Here is a 7,905-nt window from a genome sequence, read left to right on the forward strand (position 1 = left end):
CCTGCAGGCACAGCACAGCTCAGAAATGAACCAAGGCCAAATTAGCAACTCCTCTAAAGCAGATTAGAAAAAAAACAACTTGGAAATACCTTATCACAGCACACATTTGGTTCCCCTGGCAGTGAACAATCAATTAAATTTCAGACTGTGCACACACTGGATTGGAAGCACTCAAATGAGTTGGTCCTTATTTGGCAATTGGATTCTGTTTTGCACGTAAACAGGAAGTAATTGTTAGTTTGATATAATCTTTTTTCCATCCAGGACTGTGTCTGACTCACTGGGTGAGGGGTGAGAAGAAATAGAAAAAATAGTAGCAGTGACCAGGAACTTATTTGTCCTAATTCAATTTTCCCCACCCCCTTTTGTTATTTCAGTTAAAAGGCAACTTTGGTATTTTTCAACCTGGACCCTATTTTCCCATGTTTTTTGTGTCTCACTGACTAATAGGGACAACAATTTCTGAAATTGGTCCAGTATTGAGGGAGAGCGCTGTAGACGGCAGCTGCTCACAGGCTGCAATATGGAGCTATTGGGGCAAGCTGGCACCGTCATTTACGTCCACTAAAATTGTTTGTTTTTGGCATGACAGACTCAGATTGTTAATATAAATCTGTTGTAATGCTGACAGACACTTATAATAACAATCTGAGCCTGTCAGTGGCAAAAACAAGCACTTTTAGTGAACGGAACGTTACATTGACGCTGCTCACTTGCCATCGCAGCTCGTTTAGCGGCTGCCTGTTACAGTGTTATCCCTCAATACTCAACAATTTTCAAAAACAGACAGACAGACAGACAGAGAGGTACTCAGTGCACGCACTACACTGCATGAACTGTATCTGAAAATTGTGTGTGTGAGTGAAAGAAAACCCTTTTTAATATTTCAATAAACTAATGTTAAAGGTACTGTTTGTAACTTCTTACACATATAAATCGTGTCGGTGTCCCATGCGTGCTTGTGTGTGGCTACGCTGTTCCAACACAAACTACACGGAAGCACCAAAACCGCAAAGTTATATTTAGTGAAGCCCGTTTTTCAAAACAGTGTCAACTCTTCCTGCTCCAGCCCCCCGACCACGGCCAGAAGACACAGGGGAGGTTTGGTCTCCAGGGCATGCGCGCACACTACACCCTGCAGAAGACGGGAGTCTGAAGGGGTGTAGTTGAGTAGTAGTTGAGTTAAGTCTTTTTTTTTATTTTATTTTTTTTTATTAATTAAAGGCAGAATGATAGGATGATCTTCTCCGCGCCACGGGCGCACTGACTGTGGCTGAATGTTGTGTTAATGACGTCAGTGGCACCAATCTGGTGATGACAGACAAGGATCATACCATCAAGCAGAGAGAGGCGGGGGGGGTGCGGCGCGCTGACGGTCTACAGGTACAGAGCAGGAGGGAGAGGAGGAAAGAAAGAGAGAGGAGTGCGGTGCGCGAATAGCAGACAAGATGAGTGATGGTCGAAAGCGAAGCAGCATGTAAAATTACGGTATTCTGGAAATTATAAGGTTTAGTATAATTATACTGAATCATTATAGTGATATATGTGCACACATACTAATCATAGGTCAAAACAGCGCTACATTTGGTTGAATTACAAAAGGCAGAAGTGGTAAAAACGAAGAGCCGTTTGGGAGCCGAAAGAGCCGGCTCTTCTTGGTGAGCTGAGCTAAATGAACCGGCTCACTAAAAAGAGCCTGAATTCCGATCACTAAAGGTAACACGCAAATTGAGAAACTCGCGATGTGGTTTTAAGGTTAGGATAGGTCGTCGGGCAGCGAGTCTCGCAAGAGTTTTTGTAAGATTTGTTAAGTTACCTTCTAGACACGACCTCCTCTGACTTAGCTGCGTTAACAATAACACTGTGGCTTTTATGTCTCACCTGCTGGGTGGTCTTTGGCCTGCTGCTCCTCATCTGTCCAGACTCTTAACTCCTTTTCATTTCGTTTGTCTTTTCACATTCAACTCAGCTGTCTTGATTTAATTTGATTACTTCCTGACAGACCTCTGACATTACATGATGGACGGATCCACTTGAAAGGGTGGGGGGAGGTACCACTGACTGCACCTGCCGTAGGTAACCTATTGATAATTTTAGGACCCCTAATCAGATGGGCTGTTCCAACATCAGGTGGGCCGACAGGTCAATTGAAAAACCACAAATAAGAAACATTAAGAATAAGAGGGCAATTAAAACTACTTATGTTTTTTATTTTTATTTTTATTTTTATTTTTATTTTTATTTTATTTTTTATTTTATTTATTTTTTTGGGATGAGTAATTATTAGCCAGAATGATCCACACCAAATAGTAATGCACCAAATCGTTGTTTGTCAACCACCAATAAACCTTAAAGAAGAAGAAGAAGAAGAAGAAACTACTTATGTGTTTGATACATTTCTTATGGACCAATGAGAATTTATTCAGAATTTGTAGGCTATTACTTTTTCTTTATATAGGCCTAGATGTATATTTTGCATTGTTATTTTATTGTTATTTATTTTTACTTTATAAATGAACTTATATTTTCTAAAATAAAAATAAATAACAAAATGTTTCCCTACATGCTAGTGGTGGCCTTGCAGCCCATTAGGTAGGTTGACCCATCTGGCATTTGCCAGAATTGCCAAATTGCCAGTCCGAGCCTGCATGAATGGATGGATGGTTAGGAGCAGATACAGATTTATTTTAGATATTCGAGATTATGAGAGTTTCACGTATATCCTATATGTCATATGTTTCTAAGTTAAGATGAAAGAGACGGGAGGACCAAAAAGGAACACCACACTGAAGCACTTGCTGTTTAATATTAATATGTATCCCTTGTTAAAAGGAGCTGAAGCTGATAAACAGCTGAATCTGATAATGCCTTGTACTTCATGGGTGTTAATTGCATGTGCTAGCCAATTTCATCCCATGCTTCATCTTTATAATTTATTTTATCTATGCACGAACAGAATGTACCATCATGTAACCATATCATGTATCCATATCATTAAAACATTTGAGATGATTGCTCTGAGCCACTTGAAAGAAACTGTAATCATATAACTGGTTTGCTACAGTTTTCCTATCTAGCGAAGGGAGAAGTACACGAGGCTTTGCTGCATGTTGCTGTGTTGAATACTCATATCTCGTTTTCCTCTAACCTGAATGAGGAGCTTAAAAACATGAACAGATATAATATATAACAGATAACCAAAATAACTTCCTTCAATCATAAACAAAGTTGACCCATTTTTTTTTCTCCATTTCTTTATCTGGTTAGGCAATTGTTCATGTCATAAAATATACTGTACCTGTTGAATGCTGTTAATGTATGTCCCCGTATATATGACACATGGCTCCATGTGTTAATGTGTCCAAGTGTGCATGTCACTTTTCATGTTACTCGACCAGAAGAGAGGATGATATCAATCAGTGTATTTAAAAAGAAGAAATAAACGGATCCATCAAAAAATAAAAATAAATCAAAAAATAAAGAATACATAAAATTAAATATGTTGTATATACAATTTAAAATAAATAAATAAACTACATTCTTTCCTCACTTTTTATGTCACCATTCAGTTGTTTTAATGTCCGCCCAACCTCCCAAAACCTTCAACTTCTCAATTCAACAACACGGTTGGTCTTGTGGTAAACATGGTGGACATCCCCTCAAAAAACTGTTTCTTTTCCTGCGACCTCACAGTTGTATTCAAGATCTATCTCATGATATAACAGAAGCAATGTAATTTCCTTGTGAGTTTAACTGTCTACCTGACCACTGTGCTGTTGCGTCTGTCACTCTCATAGTGTAGATACGTTATCTCGATGGAGTTTCCTTGAAGGCTGCTATCTATGGATGGTTTGATGTTGTGGCTCTCCTTAGTATGAGTGTCTAGGGTCTCCACTCCCATATTGCCTTCATGACAGCTATCCTTCAGTTGCTGCCATCTCCCTAATAACCATGACCTTGTCCATTTACTCTGTCCCTGATTACACCTCACCCTGTGTGTGTGTATCATGATGGAATATCATCTAAAAGAGAGAAAAGAAGAGGGTGGGAGTGGGTTGTCATTGCAGAGACAGAGGTGTGTGGGTTGCTTGTTAGTGGGCGCTGTTTATGACACATTTCTAGTAGGCTGCACAACTGTGATCCAGCCAGGTGGATGGTAACAAGGAAAGGGGAGAAGTGCTCTTTTCATAAATCACTTAACTTGGTGGTATAATTATCTTTCTGACATTTACTCTACGGCACCGAGGTAAATAGTATGACAGTATGCCAGCTTCTTATGTGCAACAACTGATAGCAATTTTCTATTATGAATTAAATTAGTGTGGTTGTTGCTACACTGATTCTCAATTCTTAAAACATTTGTTTTCACAGAGTAGCCTTTCACACTGTACTTTAATGATATTGACTCTTAACTCTAAGTCTATGAAGCCATCTTACCTGGCTGAGCCACTAATGCCTGCATATTTGTGCACTAAATATGTGATTAGCAAATTAAGATGAGCCAAGTCATCCCCATGGACAGCAGTGATGCCACTGCTCATTCACTAAATCCAAAGACATTAGTGGACTGGAAGAATAGCTTGTTTCATAATACTAGATTTATGTGTAGCTATTTAAGTGTAGCAGTATTATTCTTCTCATCTGACCCTGGGTGGGACAACACACAGGCGTATTTGTGATGCTCTGCATTATTGTGTGTCGACCACTGGACAACAGGTCAGGCAGGAATGATCTGTTGACTGTTTTGAAACTACATAATGTGGTCCAGTTACGCACTGGAATATGTCTTGTCCAGGTGAAGTATTTTCCTGCAGTCTTGTCATAGAGTGCTCCAGGGATGACGTATTGTTGTAGGCCAACCAGGAAGTGCAGCCAAAATGCAAACTCGAGGCTTCAAAACGGCAATCTGCAAACCAATGGGTGACATTACGGTGACTACGTCCACTTTTTATACACAGTCTATGTAAACAACATAAATATTTCTGAGCTGCAGTAGCCTTGTGTCTCTAGTAAAGCTGCCACTGTCGAGGTTGGACCCACATTGTTAATGCAACTGTGACTGCTTCTGTTAGTCCTATGTACTGTAACAATCAGGGGAACACATACATAAAACATGAAGAAAAACAAAGATATTACAGAATTTAATTGCGTCCCTGATTAAATTATGCAGAACTCCAGGAGGAAATCTAACGTTTCAAGTATCAGCCTTTTTCAAAACCTGCGAAACAGATAAGAGATGAATCAAAATGAGATTTGGAGAGGTTCAAGGTCAACTTTCAATAATGTGATTAACTATTAAATGCAAATTACATCTGTAATAGAGGTGACAGTGTATCGCAATGCTGGGGTGTCCTCTTCTGCTTTTACATTTTGATGAGGTTTTGAGTGTCTTATTATCCACACTTATAGTGTTTAGCATTTCAAAGCTGTGTTGTGGTATGTTACTCTAATTATGCGGTTGTCTAATTACTTTTTTTGAAATGAAGAGCTGTGGACACATACAATATTTAAACTGGTTGATTTGGTATACATGATTACAGCACTGTAAGAATCCATATCTCATATAACTAGTTCTTTCTTTATGCAGCTGAAAAGCAGTCTAAAAAGACAGAAATATCTTCTCTCGGGTGTGAATGTTATGCAGAAGACTGGTTGTCATCTCCTGATGTGTGTCCCCCCAGCTGTGTACTGTATCCCAGTGTCCTACATTCCCATAATAAACTGAGCTGGTGAAACATCTCAGGCTCCTTGAAAAAGGTTTTAATGCTGCACTCTTAACATTACATAAGTGCTATTTCACTTTAGTAGAACATTTCATTGCACTATATGGGAATGCTGACTCTCTTTAGTGTCTGGTTTGCTTTCCCTCTGCACATGTGGTCTCTAAAGCCATTTGTGGTTGACTTTCATGAACTAATACAAAGTACTCAAACTTCCGCTGGACTGTATGTTAAAAATATACAGTGGACTGAACCAAGCATTACAATTCCATAATTTCCATATTTGTTTCTGTAAGCAGGTCATCAATACATGGAAACTGCAATTAGAAAAGCATCACTGTTTTATCAGTTTCTGACCTTAATCCTTTTACTTAATCACAACTGCATTGCTGCTAAGTAATTTACTTAGAGAGACAAAGATGAAGCGAGGGAACAGAAAGAGGATAAAGAACAGAAAGATAGAAGAGGGGAGATGGAGAGAGAATATCGCCTCCTCAGAAAGAGATGTCTTTTCCATTTTCTAGTGTCTTACAATGGGTTTGTGTGTGTAATGAATATAAACAAGGCCCTAGTGTAACCTCTCATACTTTGTATTTTCCTCCTCATCCCCCCCATTGATGCAATGATTGCTCCCACCAGCTGGGACAGGATCTGCTCAGAGCGATCCTTAAACTGACCATGGCGAGCTCATCTTCAAGCTGATCGATTCTCCTCTCTGTGGAAACTACATTACCCTGAAAATTATGATCAAGGACTAAAAAAACATACAGCATTATTGTGCTTGTATAAAAGCATTTATATTAGAAATGGTGGTATTTCCATTATTTATATTATATATCTTTATACAGTAGTTGTCCCATAGGCATAGCTAAAGGTGTACAATAGCTAAAGATGTTGTCGAGGCAATTTTACAGTGCTACAAGTTGTTAGGCCACCTAGTATCCATGTTTTGACTCCAACTTTCTTGTGAAATCCCAGTGTTCTCACAAGTAGAAGTGGCAGGCAAAACGTTGAATTAGGGTTTATTTTATGATGATTTGTAAACATGCAAATTCTCAATAAAGATCTGTAATAAAATAAAAATAGTATTCAATATCCCCCCCACAATAAAAATGTACCCTAATAGCATTTTTATTTTTTATTTTTAAAGTAAACTGACAGAGATCTCCGTATGCAGATATGTTATTTTCTTGCCTACTGATGCACCCTGTTGGCCATACTGTATATAACAGAGCTCAGTTTATGGACTAAAACATAACATGAAAGTTAAGTTAGTAATAAGTCAAATCAATTTTATTGATATAGTCCAATATCACACTTATCAATAAATAAAAGGTAAGGTTAAGGAAGGTGCTTAATCAGTTAAACCAGTCAAGTAACTCGGACTAAAAAGGAAGATCAGGTATAATCTTAGTGGCAGTTGTCATAACTGATTGATTCATGTTTTAAATGAAAATAAAATTAAACAAACAGATTAATAAGCTGTATCTCTTCCATTGTGATTGATATTGAGTCTAACAACGTAGACTAAGTCTCCTTATTTTATTTAGCAGTTTGCATTTCCATTGATTTTTTTAGCTTTCACAGTAACAATATGTCCACGAAAAGATTATGTATTAGTACTTTTAGAGTTAAAATAAAGTTTCTCTATAGAAGTTTGTAAGGTATTACAACAAAGGAGCCTTAAATCTAAAATGTAACATCATGACATTTCTTATCAGATCAGATTCAGGCATAAGCATTCATTTTTAGTTTGCCGAACTCATTGTGGATTTTTACATTTTAGGTGCAATGCCATTTGAACCAACTGGGACAAATGCTAAATGAAAGGCAGATTAACTTTTTTCCTATGACCTAATAATAAATCGTTTGGCTTTTACCTCCACAGATTAATGTTCTCTTCAGGTGATCTTTGTCCTGAGGAAAGCTTTTCCTTCATCACAAAGATGATTAAACTCACATCAGTCTCACTGGCTTATCCTGCTGATGCTGTCTTGTTACAACAGAGAAACAATAAGACATGGTAGCATACAAAATATCAGTATATCCTAAGTAACTGCTTTATGTCAGGACTGTTTTTTATCTTATGTAAGTCAAATCAGTGACTCCAATATCAAACCAGTGACTGAAATATTACCAAACCGTAGGCTCTTATGGGTGCGACTGCTCAGTCTGCTGTTTTTTC

The 7,905-nt window shown here is 38.1% G+C and overlaps 1 long non-coding RNA gene across 2 annotated transcripts in view; it reads right to left on the reverse strand.

Annotated features, from left to right (window-relative positions):
• The window catches only part of LOC119476233, a 480,685-nt gene that overhangs the window by 63,979 nt on the left and 408,801 nt on the right, over nt 1-7,905 (reverse strand). Inside the window, exon 1 of one of the 2 annotated variants that reach the window (XR_005203973.1) lies at nt 1,882-2,455. The exons of the other annotated variant lie outside the window; for it this stretch is intronic. This is a non-coding gene — a long non-coding RNA (uncharacterized LOC119476233). Of the gene's footprint in view, nt 1-1,881; nt 2,456-7,905 lie in introns of those variants that run through there. 2 annotated transcript variants of the gene reach the window in all.

This window comes from Sebastes umbrosus, chromosome 2, assembly GCF_015220745.1.
Source record: "Sebastes umbrosus isolate fSebUmb1 chromosome 2, fSebUmb1.pri, whole genome shotgun sequence".
In the NCBI taxonomy this organism is placed as follows: domain Eukaryota; kingdom Metazoa; phylum Chordata; class Actinopteri; order Perciformes; family Sebastidae; genus Sebastes; species Sebastes umbrosus.